Below are 17903 nucleotides of genomic sequence, written 5' to 3' on the forward strand. Positions count from 1 at the left end.
AGTAGAATAGAATACAGTATATACATATGAGATGAGTAAAGCAAAAATATGTAAACATTATTAAAGTGACTACAGGTGTTCCATTATTAAAGTGACCAGTGATTTCATGTCTATGTACAGTATGTAGGGCATCAGCCTCTAAGGTACAAGGTTACCGGGTGGAAGCAACCTAGTGATGGCTATTTAACAGTCTGATGGCATTGAGATAGAAGCTGCTCCACTCAATGGTGTTGCTTGCACTTGCCCCCAAAGTGTACCATCTGGGTTAACTTGGTTGAGTTTATAAAAACATGTTATATATCATGGCTCAGGCTAAGACACAGATGCAGACACAGGAGGCAGATAGTACGAGTATCAGAGTTTATTATAGTACAAGGGGTAGGCAAAAAGGTAGGTCAAGGCAGACAAAGAGTCATAATCCAAATCAGAGTCAGGCAGGTACAGGACGGCAAGCAGGATCAGAAAGGGCAGAACTGGGAAGACTAGGACAAACAAAAACTAGAGCACGGGAATATGCGGGTAGGATTTGACGGGATAAGACAAACTGGCAACAGACAAACAGAAAACGTAGGTATAAATACACAGAAGATAATGGGGACAAATGGGAGACACCTGGTGGAGGATGGAGACAAGCACAAGACAGGTGAAACAGATCAGGGTGTGACAGTTATATATAAATCAACCTCACTGACTGGGGTCTACCATACGGGTGTCATCCCAGATTATAATACAAAAATAATGTATAATTAATGTTTACGCTACCCATTATGAAAACCTGAATCCCCTTGCCATCCAAGTAAGAAGATAAACCCACAAGTACACCACAGAATAACACAATGCAGTTACTAGGTGTTAGACAGGATTTAGCTAGTTGAAATGAAGTGTATCTTTAGAAGTGGTGTAAAGTACTTAAGTAAAAATACTTTCAAGTACTACTTAAGTTGTTTTTGGTGGTATCTGTACTTTACTTTACTATTTATATTTTTTATGACTTTTACTTTTACTTCACTACATTCCTAAAGAAAATAATGTACTTTTTACTCCATACATTTTTCCTGACACTCAAAAGTACTCATTACATTTTGAATGCTTAGCAGGACAGAAAATGGTCCAATTCACACACTTGTAATGAGAACATCCCTGGTCATCCCTACTGCCTCTGATCAGGTGGACTCACTAAACACAAATGCTTAATTTGTAAAGATGTGTTGGAGTGTGTCCCTGGCTATCCGTAAATTTAAAAAACAAGAAAATGGTGCCGTGTGGTCTGCTTAATATAAGGAATTTGAAGTTATTTATACTTTTACTTTTGATACTTAAGTATATTTGAGCAATTACATTTACTCTTGATACTTAAGTATATTTAAAACCAAATACTTCTAGACTTTTACTCAAGTAGTATTTTACTGGCTGACTTTCACTTTTACTTGAGTCATTTTCTATTAAGGTATCTTTACTTTTTCTCAAGTATAACAATTGGGTACTTTTTCCACCACGGATCTTGAGGGGTACTTACTTGTAATTAATGTGTACTTATATAGTACGTTACCCATCCTGACAACCTGGCCCTAATTTTAAAGCTTCTGGAAGCACCGTCCAAGTGAAAAAATTAACACACTATTATTCCACAGAGTACATGTAATATCTGTATAAGTATAATGTAATTACTAGGTGTTACACAGGATTTAGCCAGTTAAAATTAAGTGTATCTTGAGGTGTACTTACTTTTAATTATGGTGTGCCTACAAAGTACGTTAACCATTCTGACAATCTAATCGTTATCCAAGTGGGACAATAAACACACTAATACACCACAGAGTATATATTTGTAATATCTGCATAAGTACAAGGTCGTTGCTATTTGTTACACAGGATTGAGCTATTTAAAGTGATGTGTAACTTTATAGTTACCTATGAGCAATTTCGATATTACGTATTACTCATTACCAAGTGGAAATACCTACAAAATACCTACAAGATGAGCTTCTACTTTAGTCAACTTTATTGCAACATGTAAAAAGACCTTACATTTCTTACAAAATAATAAGGATTTCTATTGTTAGATTCATAATTTGATTAATTATATTAAACAAAGATATAGGCCTACTCAATAACATAAAAATAACTATTCTAGTGGTGACTCAAATAAAAATGTATTGGTCGCATACACATACACTATACACTACTGTTCAAAGTTTGGGGTCACTTAAAAATGTCCTTGTTTTTGAAAGAAAAGCACATTTTTTTGTCCATTACAATAACATCAAATTGATCAGAAATACAGTATAGACATTGTTAATGTTGTAAATGACTACTGTAGCTGGAAATGGCAGATTTTTTTATGGAATATCTACATAGGCGTACAGAGGCCCACAGAGGCCCATTATCAGCAACCATCACTCCTGTGTTCCAATGGTACGTTGTGTTAGCTTCATTAAATAGTACCCGCAAAACACCAGTCTCAACGTCAACAGTGAAGAGGCGACTCCGGGATGCTGGCCTTCTAGGCAGAGTTGCAAAGAAAAAGCCATATCTCAGACTGGCCAATAAAAATAAAAGATTAAGATGGGCAAAAGAACACAGACACTGGACAGAGGAACTCTGCGTAGAAGGCCAGCATCCAGGAGTCGCCTCTTCACTGTTGACGTTGAGACTGGTGTTTTGCGGGTACTATTTAATGAAGCTGCCAGTTGAGGTCTTGTGAGGCGTCTGTTTCTCAAACTAGACACTCTAATGTACTTGTCCTCTTGCTTAGTTGTGCACTGGGGCCTCCCACTCCTCTTTCTATTCTGGTTAGAGCCAGTTTGCGCTGTTCTGTGAAGGGAGTAGTACACAGCGTTGTACGAGATCTTCAGTTTCTTGGCAATTTCTCGCATGGAATAGCCTTCATTTCTCAGAAAAATAATAGACTGACGAGTTTCAGAAGAAAGTTATTTGTTTCTGGCCATTTTGAGCCTGTAATTGAACCCACAAATGCTGATGCACCAGATACTCAACAAGTCTAAAGAAGGACAGTTTTATAAAATCAAGCACACAGCCATGCAATCTCCATAGACAAACATTGGCAGTAGAATGGACTTACTGAAGATATCAGTGACTTTCACACGTGGCACCGTCATAGGATGCCATCATCCCAACAAGTCAGTTTGTAAAATGTCTGCCCTTCAAGTGCAGAAGTGCCTATCGTGTTAAAATCGTCTCTCCTCGGTCGCAACACTCGCTACCAGTGGCAAAAAAGTACCACATTTTCATACTTCACTAAAAGTAAAGTTATGTTAATAGAAAATGACTCAAGTAAAAGTGAAAGTCACCCAGTAAAATATTACTTGAGTAAAAGTCTAAAACTATTCGGTTTTAAATATTCTTAAGTATCACCTTTCAAATTCCTTATATTAAGCAAAACAATTTTTTATATTTTTTATATTTACAGATAGGCTATTTGTAAATATAAAAAACAAAAAAATATTTTTTGCGGGCACACTCCAGCACTCAGACATAATTTACAAATAAACCATTTGTGTTTAGTGAGTCTGCTAGACAGATGCAGTAGGGATGACCAGGGATTTTCTCTTGATAAGTGTGTGAATTGGACCAGTTTCCTGTCCTGCTAAGCATTCAAAATGGAAAGGGAAAGGGGGGTAATGAGTACTTTTGGGTGTCAGGGAAAATGTATGGAGTCAAAAGTACATTATTTTCTTTAGGAATGTAGTGAAGTAAAAGTAAAAGTTGTCCAAAATATATATAGTAATGTGCAAATACCCCAAAAAACTACTTAAGTAGTTCTTTAAAGTATTTTTACTTACGTACTTTACACCACTGCTCACTACCGAGTTCCAAACTGCCTCTGGAAGCAATGTCTGTACAATAACTATTCGTCGGGAGCGTCATGAAATGGGTTTCCATGGCCGAGCAGCTGCACACAAGCCTAAGATAACCATGCGCAATGCAGAGCATCGGCTGGAGTGGTGTAAAGCTCGCCACCATTGGACTCTGGAGCAGTGGAATCGCGTTCTCTGGAACTCACACTTCACCATCTGGCAGTCTGACGGATGAATCTGGGTTTGGCGGATGCCAGGAGAACGCTACCTGCCGCAATGCATAGTGCCAACAGTAAAGTTAGGTGGAGGAGGAATAATGGTCCGGGGCTGTTTTTCATGGTTCGGGCTAGGCCCCTTAGTTCCAGTGAAGGGAAATCTTAACGCTACAGCATAAAATTACATTCTAGATGATTCTGTGCTTCCAACTTTGTGGAAACATTTCGGGGAAGGCCCTTTCCTGTTTCAGCATGACAATGCCCACCTGCACAAAGCGAGGTCCACACAGAAATGGTTTGTAGAGATCGGTGTGGAAGAACTTGACTGGCTTGCACAGAGCCCTGACCTCAACTCCATCAAACACCTTTGGGAGGTGTGGTCAGTGCCTGACCTGTTCAACGAGCACATACTTTTGGTCATGTAGTGTATTTAGCAGATGTTATTGTGGGTGTAGCAAAATGCTTGTGTCCCTAGCTCCAACAGTGCACTAATATCTAACAATACACACAAATCAAAAAAGTTATGCAAATAAGCATACTTCCAAAGTTGTGGCAAAATATAGCTTAAGGACAACAAAGTCAAGGTATTGGAGTGGCCATCACAAAGCCCTGACCTCAATCCCATAGAAAATGTGTGGGCAGAACTGAAAAAGCATGTGAGGCCTACAAACCTGACTCAGTTACACCAGTTCTGTCAGGAGGAATGGGACAAAATTCACCCAATTTATTGTGGGAAGCTTGTGGAAGGCTACCCGAAACGTTTGACCCAAGTTAAACAATTTAAAGGCAATGCTACCAAATACTAATTGAGTGTATGTAAACTTCTGACCCACTGGGAATGTGATGAAAGAAATAAAATATGAAATAAATCATTCTCTCTACTATTATTCCGACATTTCACATTCTTAAAATAAAGTAGTGATCCTAACTGACCTAAGACGGAATTTTTACTAGGATTAAATGTCAAGTAATTGTGAAAAACTGAGTTTAATTGTACAGTCGTGGCCAAAAGTTTTGAGAATGACACAAATATTCATTTTCACAAAGTCTGCTGCCTCAGTTTCTATGATGGCAATTTGCGCATATACTCCAGAATGTTATGAAGAGTGATCAGATGAATTGCAATTAATTGTGAAGTCCCTCTTTGCCATGCAAATGAACTGAATCCCCAAAAAACATTTCCACTGCATTTCAGCTGACATCATGTCAGTGATTCTCTCGTTAACACAGGTGTGAGTGTTGACAGGACAAGGCTTGTCATGCCCTGACCTTAGTATTCTTTGTTTTCTGTATTCTTTTGGTTAGGTCAGGGTGTGACGAGGGTGGTATGTGTGTTTTTGTCTTGTCTAGGTTTTTTTATGTCTAGGTGTGTGTGTCTAGTCTAGACATATGTAGGTCTATGGTGGCCTAGATTGGTTCCCAATCAGAGGCCGCTGTTTATCGTTGTCTCTGATTGGGGATCCTATTTAGGTTGCCATTTTCCAGTTTGGTTTGTGGGTTATTGTCTATGTTGATGTTGCATGTCTGCACTCCGTGTTTATAGCATTCACGTTCGTTTTGTTATTTTATATTGTTTGTTAGTGTTCTTTGCGTTCAGTCGTCTTGTATTAAAATATGTATTCACATCACGCTGCGCTTTGGTCTCCTCACTACAACGAACGTGACAAGGCTGGAGATTACTCTGTCATGTTGATTGAGTTCAAATAACAGACTGGAAGCTTCAAAAGGAGGGTGGTGCTTGGAATCATTGTTCTTCCTCTGTCAACCATGGTTACCTGCAAGGAAACACGTGCCGTCATCATTGCTTTGCACAAAAACGGCTTCACAGGCAAGGATATTGCTGCCAGTAAGATTGCACCTAAATCAACCATTTATCGGATCATCAAGAACTTCAAGGAGAGCGGTTCAATTGTTGTCAGAAGGCTTCAGGGCACCCAAGAAAGTCCAGCAAGCGCCAGGACCGTCTCCTAAAGTTGATTCAGCTGCGGGATCGGGGCATCACCAGTACAGAGCAGGCTCAGGAATGGCAGCAGGTAGGTGTGAGTGCATCTGCATGCACAGTGTGGCGAAGACTTTTGGAGGATGGCCTGGTGTCAAGAAGGGCAGCAAAGAAGCCACTTCTCTCCAGGAAAAACATCAGAGACAGACTGGTATTCTGCAAAATGTACAGGGATTGGACTGCTGAGGACTGGAGTAAAGTCATTTTCTCTGATGAATCCCCTTTCCGATTGTTTGGGGCATCCGGAAAAAAGCTTGTCCGGAGAAGACAAGGTGAGCGCTACCATCAGTCCTGTGTCATGCCAACAGTAAAGCATCCTGAGACCATTCATGTGTGGGGTTGCTTCTCAGCCAAGGGAGTGGGCTCACTCACAATTTTGCCTAAGAACACAGCCATGAATAAAGAATGGTACCAACACATCCTCCGAGAGCAACTTCCCCCAACCATCCAGGAACAGTTGGGTGACGAACAATGCCTTTTCCAGCATGATGGAGCACCTTGCCATAAGGCAAAAGTGATAACTAAGTGGCTTGGGGAACAAAACGTCGATATTTTGGGTCCATGGCCAGGAAACTCCCCAGACCTTAATCCCATTGAGAACTTGTGGTCAATCCTCAAGAGGCGGGTGGACAAACAAAAACCCACAAATTCTGACAAACTCCAAGCATTGATTATGCAAGAATGGGCTGCCATCAGTCAGGATGTGGCCCAGAAGTTAATTGACAGCATGCCAGGGCGGAGTGCAGAGGTCTTGAAAAAGAAGGGTCAACGCCTCAAATATTGACTCTTTGCATCAACTTCATGTAATTGTCAATAAAAGCCTTTGACACTTATGAAATGCTTGTAATTATACTTCAATATTCCATAGTAACATCTGAGAAAAATATCTAAAGACACTGAAGCAGCAAACTTTGTGGAAATTAATATTTGTGTCATTCTAAAAACTTTTGGCCACGACTGTATTTGGCTAAGGTGTATGTAAACTTCCGACTTCAACTGTATATTACCAGTCAAAAGTTGACAAAAGTACTCATACAAGGGGTTTTCTTTATTTTTACATTGTTCTACATTGTAGAATAATAGTGAAGACATCAAACTATGAAATAACATATATGGAATCATGTACTAACCAAAAAAAGGTTAAACAAACCAAAATATATTTTCGATTTTCGATTCTTCAAAGTAGCCACCCTTTGCCTTGATGGCAGCATTGCACACTCTTGGCATTCTCTCAACCAGCTGCATCAGGAATGCTTTTCCAACAGTCTTGAAGGAGTTCCCACATATGCTGAGCACTTGTTGGCTGCTTTTCCTTCACTCTGCAGTCTAACTCATTCCAAACCATCTCAATTGGGTTGAGGCCGGGTGATTGTGGAGGCCAGGTCATGAGATGCAGCACTCTATCACTCTCCTTGGTCAAATAGCCCTTATACAGCCTGGAGGTGTGTTTTGGGTCATTGTCCTATTGAAAAACAAATGAGCGAAACCAGATGAGATGGCGTATCGCTGCTGCAGAATGCTGTGGTAGCCATGCTGGTTAAGTGTGACTTGAATTCGAAATAAGCAAAGCACCCCCACACCATCACACCTCCTCCTCCATTCTTGGGAACCACACATGCGGAGATCATTCGTTCAACTACTCTGCGTCTCACAAAGACATTGTAGTTGAAACCAAAAATGTCCAATTTGGACTCATCAGACCAAAGGACAGATTTCCACCGGTCTAATGCCCATTGCTCGTGTTTCTTGGCCAAAGCAAGTCTCTTCAAGTCTCTCTTGAGAACAGGATGTTCTCAATGGTGCATCTGTAAAAGTTTGTAAGGGTCTTAGGGGCCAAGACACATGTATTCATCCTCCTGAGGTTGAAGATGTGCTGTTGCACCTTCTTCACCACACTGTCTGTGTGGGTGGACCATTTCATATTGTCAGTGATGTGTACACCGAGGAACTTGAAGCTTTTCACCTTCTCCACTGCGTCCCCGTCGATGTGGATGGGGGCGTATTCCCTCTGCTGTCTCCTGAAGTCCACGATCAGCTCCTTCATTTTGTTGACGTTGTGGGAGAGGTCATTTTCCTGGCACCACTCCGCCAGGGCCCTAACCTCCTCCATGTAGGCTGTCTCGTCGTTGTTGGTAATCAGGACTACCACTGTTGTGTAGTCTGCAAACTTGATGATTGAGTTGGAGACGTGCAGGAAGGTGCTGACTCAGATTTTTCACTTGAAAATGTATGCCAAACAGAAAACATTGATTACAAGTTTAGCAAACCATATAACTCTGACAACTTTGAACAATTTAAACAGAACATTTCTCAAAAAACACATTTACTGGAAGAACTGTGCAGATGCAAAGTTTGGTAACAGAATGATGGTAAAATCTCCCTCAGTTTTCTTATGCGACCAAGTTTTCCAAAAACGAAATATCTGCTCCGAATGAAGATTCAAAGATGTCTGCAGAAAGAATGGGAAGTCAGGAAAACAAACAGCACGTCTTCGTTTAAGTAGTCTTTACCAAGTCATGTATGTTTCCTGGGGCAGGAGGTAGAGTGTGGCTTCGGCGATGGCATCCAATAGTGCGTCCGATAGTGATATGGATACTAATGGGTATGCCTATCCAAGATTGAGGATGATGGATGATGGATGAAGATGTCGAGTTTGAATCCGATGACGCCGGCAACAATGGGAAAGAAGTTGATGAGAATATTGGATTGACTACTGTCGCTGAAGGTCGGATAAAGAAAGCAAAAGTTACAGTTAGGATGCCGTCTAGTAAGGCTACTGCTCATCCCACTACTCTCTTTATGGATATGAATATCATCATCTTCATGGTGATGTATATAAATGAATAGAGGATATATCACCATAAAGGTAGAAATATTACATTTCCTTATTTTCCAGATTTGGGTATTCTACACACTGGCTATTACTGTAATGAGCTCTGGCCCAAACAAGACCACATTTGGTTGGTCCCAACTGTGGTTTGTGACAACTATGATTACCCGTTGTCGCCAATTGAATTGCAGTAATTCCGTTACAGATTTTTCAGTAATTACATGACAAATTTCAGAACAGAATTAAATCAGATTTTATTTGTCACATGCTTCGGAAACAATAGGTGTAGACTAACTGTGAATTGTTTAGTTACGGGTTGTTTTGCAACAATGCAGTGTTAAAGATGAAAATAGAAATAGTGACACAAGGAATAAAGGAATTCACAGAGGAATAAAAATACTCTGTGAATATAGAAATAAAATCATCAGTAAAAGTAACATGGCTATATATATATATATATACATATATATATATACTGTACATATAGGGTGTAGAAAATAACAGGGCTATAGACAGGGAGTACCAGTACTGAGTAGATGTGCAGGGGTATGAGGTAATTGAGGTAGGTATGTACTGTACATATTGGTAGGGGTAAAGTGACTAGGCAACAGGATAGATAAAACAGTAGCAGCATCGTATGTGGTGAGTGTGAAAGTGTGTGTGTGTGGCATCAGTATGCATGTGTGTGATGTCAGTATACATGTGTGTACATGTTATGTGTGTGTGGACGTATGTAGTGTGTTTGTGTGTGTATATATGTGTGTGTTGGGGTGTCAGTGTAAATATGTGAGTGTGTGGATAGAGTCTAGTGTGTGTGCATAGAGTCAGTGCAAGAGAGTTGGTGCAAAAAGGGTCAATGCAGGTAGTCCTGGTAGCCATTTGATTAGCTATTTAGCAGTCTTGTTTAGAAGTCTTATGGGTTGGGGGTAGAAGCTGTTCAGGCTCCTGGTGGTTCCAGACTTGATGCATCGGTACCTTTTGCCGTGCAGTAGCAGAGAGAACAGTCTGTGGCTTGGGTGGCTGAAGATTTTGACAATTTCTTGGGCCTTCCCCTGACACCGCCTGGTATAGTTTTAATCACTTAATAATTCATAAACAAACTTGATCTCAGTAAAAACACTAACTAATTGGTAGCTATACCTTTACTTGTTACTTCTGTGACCTTTCATTATCCTCCCTCATGAGTGAGAGAAATTAGAGGTTTTTGGTAACGGAATTACAAGGCAGGAGGCAATGTAATCTAAAAAACGAAATAGAAGTGTTGATATTAGTTGGCAGAGATCTTTACATTATTGTTTTTTAATGTATTTCTAATACCCTTTAATACTTTTCCTGGTAGATGTTTTCTAAGACACATTTTTTATCTGTTTGACCAGAAATCAAAACCTTTGCGTATTCCACATCTTTAGGATGAAAATGGTTGGAAAATGTATATATGCCTTAATTTGTAAAACCATAGACTCTTAACTTTCAGTTGACACCACATTTGACATGCTCCTGTAAACTTCACATGTTCATGGGTCCTTTTAGATGAAATGCCGTCTTTACCGTATCTACTAGCGCACAGCAGTTGAAAGAGACTATCCATGATGACTGACAGAATTATTCCTCATCATACGGTGGACCTTCATCTGCATCTTATCCATATTATAATGTTGTGTATTATAATAATATCATAATAATGTTATTATGTTGTTTTTATGTTTGACATCATATGTTTGACACAAATGATATTGATTACTCATAGGCTACCTTTTCGAGCTGAACTACAGTAAACAGATGGACCGCCTGGGTGTAGGCCTCTGTGAGAGAACAGCAGGCTGAAGGGAGGCAACGGGCAGAGACAGAGAGGACTCCTGCCTCCTGCACTGAGGGCCAGAGGCAGCTGAGCTGAGAGGATGGGAGGAGAGAGAGAGGGGGTGTCATTAGGGTAGTTTGTAATTATGTCTCTCTTTGTTTAGAGGGCCTGTGACAGGGAAGTGAGGGGGAGGTCTTGCTGCTGACAAAACGTTGTGTGTCAGTGTTGTGTGTAGTTCTCTTTCTCCCTTGAGTCTTTCTTACTGTAGCTCAGTCTCTCTGGTCTGCCTGTCTCTGTGAGGCTCAGACACACTAGGAAAAAGGGTTGCCGGGCTGCATGCTACAGCCACAGCGGTGGACTTTCTCATTGGGAGGCAATTCTGAGGCAGTAGACCATTCTGAGGCAATGCTAAGGAAAGGTCCGTTAGTCCTGACATCTGGATTCTAGATGAGGATGCTTTAAAGAAGTCCATTCTGTACCCATTGGAGCTCAGGATTCTGGGATACACACAGGAACACAGCTGACAGTTTGTCAACTGACTCTATACCTCTGAACAGGACTGAGGTAAGTCATAGGATCCCCTTTCAGATGTAATAAGAATAGTGCTGCTATTATAATGATAGATGATCAATGGTTAATGTTTGGCGATATGGTACAGGGCTTCTGACACTACCATTTGGCAATCATGTGATGTATTCTTTTTCTTTGGTATTCCAGTTTACTTACAGAAACTTGTTGGTACCAATAATGTGTTTCACTGAGGTTGAGGAGTAGTGACCCCTGCAAATATAGTGTGTTGTGTCAATGTTGAGGTGATAATAGTGTTTATGGTGTTGACAATGGTGGTAGCCAGAGTTGAACCTGAAAGGATTGTGTTGACCAATGGGATGGAAGTGTGAGTTGACTCTGACTGGGTTTTGTTGACCATTGTCACCCCAGTGTTGACTTGCTAATAAACTCCAGACAGGGTTAAGTGTACTTTCACCTTCCAGGGGAACATCTGGTGGGCTTTCAAGGCTTGAGAGACAGTCTGAGCTGCATCTTAGATATTGCGGTAGCATTTTTACATGCTCTGCTTCCCACTGAAAATGCCTGTATGGAATTTTGCATCAGCGTGGCCACTGTCTGACTGTGATGTACTTGTTGGTGTACACTTATAGTTGTTTGAAATGGGGAAAAGCTATTTCTACTGAATGAATACATCTCTACATGTTCTAGATATAGAGTATCATGTTTTATTGGGGGAATATGCTAATGAATCTCTATCACTGCTTAATTCCATGGACAGAAGAGCAGGTGAACAGGTAGATGGAGAAGCAGCTGACTATTGGCCTGTTTCTGTTGCTGGGGCTCCTCCTAGTCATGCCTGAGGTGGGGGGGCGGAAGGAAGAGTCCCAGAAGCACCCGTCCCGCTCTTGAGAGCTAAAAGCAGGCCGCTGCTCCTACACCTTCATCGTTCCCCAGCAGAAACTGAAGGGGGCGCTGTGCGTGAGCACCGAGTCCACCACCGGCGCCGCCAACCACTCAGAGGTAACGGCTCTGCGGGGGGAGTTGAGCCGTCAGCAGGAACAACTGGAGAAGCTAAGGGGCCAGCTGGAGCAGGAGGGGGCCCTGGTTACGGAGGTACGGGCGCTACGGAAAGAGAGCGGCAGCATGAACTCCCGCATCGCCCAGCTCTACGCCCAGCTGCTGCACGAGGTCATGTACAAGAAGGACCAGGTGGTCGAACAGAGGCGGGTCGAGAACCTACTGCTCAACGCCACCACACAGGTAATCAGACAGACAGCATTGTGGGAACAGCTGTGTTCATAAGGAGGGAAGTTAGAATCATATAACTGTATACATGCTCCTACTATCTCTCTACTGTCTTAGTATCCTTTACCTATCGATGACAGGCATGTAGCACCTTGATAACATCCCTGATTGGCCCGTTGTCTGTTGCTCGGTAATGGTGGAACAACATCCCAGATGCTGCAGATCTCCACTAGTTACAGGGAGCTGGAGAAGAAGTATGGAGCCCTCACCTCCATGATGAGCAACCAGAGTCAGCTCATCGCCCGGCTGGAGAAGCTGTGCCAAGCCACCAAGAACACTACCCCACCTCCACAGGTAGGGGGAGCTCTGTATCTATCAAACCACTGGCATTGTTATCATGGGCCTTTCTCAAGCACCGACCCTGACCCATGAAGCTAAAGTGGTACCATAACATACTACAGTACCCACAATGCTCTGTACAAAAGTCTTTATATATTTGTGTTGTATTGGACAGATGACCTCTGAACCCCTGAGTATCCAGTCCAGTGGGCGTCTGAATGACAGCTCACAGTCCAAGGAGATGGCTAATGATGTTCAGAGAGACCAGGGCGCCCCTCCACTACAGCCACAGGAGGAGAGAGAACCCCTGCAGGGGACAAAGGTGCTCCCCACCACCATGGCCGACACCCCTACTGACGCCCCCTTCATAAGCTTCCCTGTCACTAAGACCCCAGGTAAATCACGGCACCCTCAGAGCTTACAGCTGCCAACGGCGCTTTCAGCTTAACCAACACTGTCTGTGTAGGAATGAATGTCTGTCTTTGTAAGACAGTGTGAAAGAGTAACACTATGTATCTACCTTCCCCCGGCAGCGTTATCACACATTATAACACCTTGTTTCTATTTCAGTCAATACATTGCACATCTCATTGGTTCCTGCTTTGTTTCGATATTGTTTTTCACTGTCACCTTTGACAACAATCAGAACAAACAAGCTGTTTTCTTTCGGCCCTTCAAATGCTTCATTGTTTGCTGTTCAGACCTTGCGTTTGTGTTTTGAAACAGTGTCAGTATTTTGTCAGTGTTATTTACACTCCAGAAGACACTGCAGAAGCTCGGGGAGTCACTGACCCGCCGATAGGACTTTGTTATCTCTCCGGGAATGCCTAAACAATGTCTAATAACTGCCAGCTGTTCTTATCAGAGTAGAGAAGGGGCTTTGTTAATTAATGAGTAACACACACACGCATGCACACACACACACACAAGGTTGGACTTTGATATAACATTTGCAAATTCATCAATAATATTTGTTATAAATAACAATCAAATGGGCCAAAATATAATCCTCTCTTTTAGGAAATAAACCATCAAAAGTAGCTAGTCCAGAATTTGGCACCAATAATCAGATTTTTATGGTACCACTTTAGAAAGAGCGATTAGGATGAATTCCAAATAAAAATATATTTGAATCTAAAAAAAATCTAATTTACCAGCAGTACACACAACTAACAGTCTCTTACACACACACACACACATACCAACCCACCCTAACAAACACACACCCTAATCACAGCCCTCTTTAGGACATTGCTATGTAACCTTGAATTACAAGGTGATACCCCCATACAATGCACGTTGTGTGCACAACTGGAATGTGTGAGATTACAAGGCAGAGCATACAGATGTGTGACACCACCTTGTATGGACAGGCTCCTCCCACAGTGGAGCTGAGCAGCAGCAGCATGGGGACTTCACACCAGTTACAATGTAGAATAAAGGGAGCATGACTCAGAGCTTATGTGTGTGTGATGAGTGACAAGGAGATACTTGTCTATAGAATGAGTGTACGGTTACAGTATGAGTATCCCTTGGTCTGGAGTGTGTGAGAGAGAGGTGATGCTTAGCCTTTCGTGTCCGTTCATGCGGTGTATGCTTATCTTTCCCTGTGTGACATAAGACATTCAACATGTGTGGTGAAAGAATGTCTTCGGCAGTAAAGAGATAAGCTGAAGCAAAGCGAGAAAACATGTATCTGTGACCCTGTTGGCTCTAAAACAAACAGAATTCCAGACCCCTCTCTCCATTACGTGTCTCACTCCCTCATTTCCAGCAGTTGGTTGAGCCTGCCCAGTGGCAGATGGATGGAGTTTGGACATTCTGGACTTCCATTAGTTCCATTGCACCAGGCAGGCTCAATCGAGCACAATTATGACTATTTGAACCCAGGTATGTTCCGAAATCCTAACTGCCTTTGTGAACCATATACCTATACCATCTCTGTCCCTCAGGACCCTGGAGGGACTGCCAGCATGTGCTGGACTCGGGCGAGACCACCAATGGGATCTACCTGCTGCGTCCACAGAGCGCCAACCGGCTTCTGCAGGCCTGGTGTGAACAGACCAAGGCCCAGGGAGGCTGGACCGTCATCCAGAGGAGACAGGACGGATCAGTCAACTTCTTCAGGACCTGGGAGCAGTACAAGGTGCTCTCACCTCCAGTGTGCAGTGAGCCACTAAAAGTGAAGCGCTCAAGAGTTTGTTATGACATCAGACAGTGTGCTGTTACCATTGCTCCAAAACACTGCAATACAAAACCCACACAGTGAGTGTGTGCACTGCAGTCCCATAATCATTTCCCCTCCTCCATTTGCCTTTCATTTCAGCTGATTATATGTCATGAAACATGAGCTGTATAGTTACTGTAATTGACAACCATCACAGTGGGCTCTAAAACCAGAAAAACAGCTGGTATTACAGCTCAGAGACTCAAGAGTATCCTTCAGTTGAGGACGGTTTAACACCACAGAAGTCATGAAAACTATTGCTACAGTGAACCTAACCCTAAACTATCTGTTGTACCCCTCCACCCCAGCAAGGCTTTGGGAACCTGGATGGAGAGTACTGGCTGGGTCTGGAGCACCTCTACTGGCTGACCAAGCAGGCCCACTACAAGCTTCGGGTGGCCATGGAGGACTGGCAGGGCCGCCAGGTGTTTGCAGAGTACGACAGCTTCCGCCTGGAGCCTGAGAGCGACTGGTACCGTCTGAGGCTGGGGGAATACCAAGGCAACGCCGGAGACTCAATGTCCTGGCACAATAACAAACCCTTTACAACTCTGGACAAGGATAAGGATGCTTATTCAGGTGAATCCCCTCTGACCTCTACTACCCTCTCTTTTCATTTCTGCCTCTTTTCATGGCTGCCTGTTTGAACACCCAGGTTTGGCTTGATGAGTTGGTTTCTCTCTCCATTTCCTCATTAGGGAACTGTGCCCACTTCCAGAAGGGGGGCTGGTGGTACCACATGTGTGCCCACTCCAACTTAAACGGCGTGTGGTATCGAGGGGGTCACTACCGCAGCCGCTACCAGGACGGGGTTTACTGGGCAGAGTTCCACGGCGGCTCCTACTCCCTCAAGACGGTCACCATGATGATCAAACCCACCTAACCCTCTCCCCATTGGTGGCACCGTAATTGGGGAGGACGGGTTCGTGGTAATGGCTGGAGTGGAATAGTTTCAAATACATCAAACATGGTTTCCATGTGTTTGATGCCATTCCATTCACTCTGTTCCAGCCATTATTATGAGCCGTCCTCGCCTCAGCGGTTATACACACATGTCAATCAGGCATCAGGGTAATTGATAAGAGAATTTCCAATCCCAATGATAATAACAATCAATAGCTCTGACCAATTCCCGAGGTTTGTAAGACAATGGGTATAATAATAATTAGTCAAAGACTCAGCTTATACAAAAGGTTAGTATAGTTTATTCAGAGAACGTTCTAAAGTCAAGAATACAAAACAATTAATTTTATACTGACTTCTCACGCCCACACATTCACACAACCATACACACAAACAGACGCACACACATACACACAAACAGACGCACACACTGTCTCACTACCCAGCCGACAGAGATAGGTGACCTTGTCCTTGACACGTAGTCCCCGGTCTCTCCCAAATCTCTAGTCAGGTCGGCACCAAGCTCAGACAGTCTGTGTTTAAAATACCATAAAGACATATTGTCTTTACCCTAATTCTGACTAGGACTACACATTTATTGATTATGATTTTATACATTCTAATCAATTCCATACAATTATACGTTTCAGGGCAGAATATTCTAATCATTCAATTAACAGATAATTTTCACCTATCAGTAATATTATGGTTCCGTCATGGATAAGGAAGTGTAACGGCTTTCTTCCTGGGATGAAGGAGAGGACCAAAATGCAGCGCAGTTAGTGTTCAACATGTTTAATTTAACGAACTGTGAACACTTACAACAATACAAAACAACAAACGTGAAAACCGAGACAGTCCTATCTGGTGCAGAACACAAACACAGAGACAGGAAACAACCACCCACAATCCCCAACACAAAACAAGCCACCTATATATGATTCTCAATCAGGGACAACGATTGACAGCTGCCTCTGATTGAGAACCATATTAGGCTGAACACAGAAACAGACAAACTAGACACACAACATAGAATGCCCACCCCAACTCACGCCCTGACCATACTAAACAAATACAAAAACAAGGGAAAACAGGTCAGGAACGTGACAGGAAGGTTGTTAATGAAGTCCTTATATGTTAAACAGTTATGTTAATAAGACAGCGTTTGACTGATATGCCAACACAACACGTGGAATTGTTTTTTAACTGCAATGTATTTATTTAATAAAAAATTGCAAAACAATGTTTGAACATAACTTTTTGATATTATCTATCTATCTATCTATCTATCTATCTATCTATCTATCTATCTATCTATCTATCTATCTATCCTCTCACACACATACACTCGCATACACACACCACAAGGTGAGGTAGGAGTCCGTTTATTTTGCTTATGAGAACTGACGTTGTGGTTTGATGCAGTGGTGTAAAGTACTTAAGTAAAAATAATTTAAAGTACGACGTAAGTCGATTTATGGGGTATCTGTACTTTACTATTTATATTTTTGATGACTTTTACTTTCTTGAAGAAAATAATGTACTGACACCCAAAAGTACTCGTTACATTTTGAATGCTTAGCAGGACAGGAAAATGGTCTAATTCACACACATAAAAAGAAAATCCCTGGTCATCACTACTGCATCTGATCTGGCAGACTCACTAAACACAAATTCTTTGTTTGTAAATTATGTCTGAGTGTTGGAGTGTGCCCCTGGCTATCCGTAAATAAAAAAAAACAAGAAAATGGTGCCGTCTGGTTTGCTTAATATAAGGAATTTGAAATGATTTATACTTTTCCTTTTGATACTTAAATATATTTGAGCAATTCCATTTACTTTTGATACTTAAGTTTATTTCAAACCAAATACTTTATTACTTTTACTCAAGTAGGATTTTACTGGGTGACTTTCACTTGAGTCATTTTCTATACGGGTACCTTTACTTTTACTCGAGTATGACAGTTGGGTACTTTTTCAACCACTGGTTTGATGTCATGTTTCCGTTTAGCAGTTTCC

General features: G+C 42.0%; 1 pseudogene; it reads left to right on the plus strand.

Moving 5' to 3' along the window:
• Positions 1-10843: 10843 nt before the first annotated feature.
• Positions 10844-17634, plus strand: LOC139565431 (angiopoietin-related protein 2-like; annotated as a pseudogene).
• Positions 17635-17903: the final 269 nt, after the last annotated feature.

The sequence above is a fragment of the Salvelinus alpinus genome, chromosome 36 (genome assembly GCF_045679555.1).
Source record: "Salvelinus alpinus chromosome 36, SLU_Salpinus.1, whole genome shotgun sequence".
Lineage (NCBI taxonomy): Eukaryota > Metazoa > Chordata > Actinopteri > Salmoniformes > Salmonidae > Salvelinus > Salvelinus alpinus.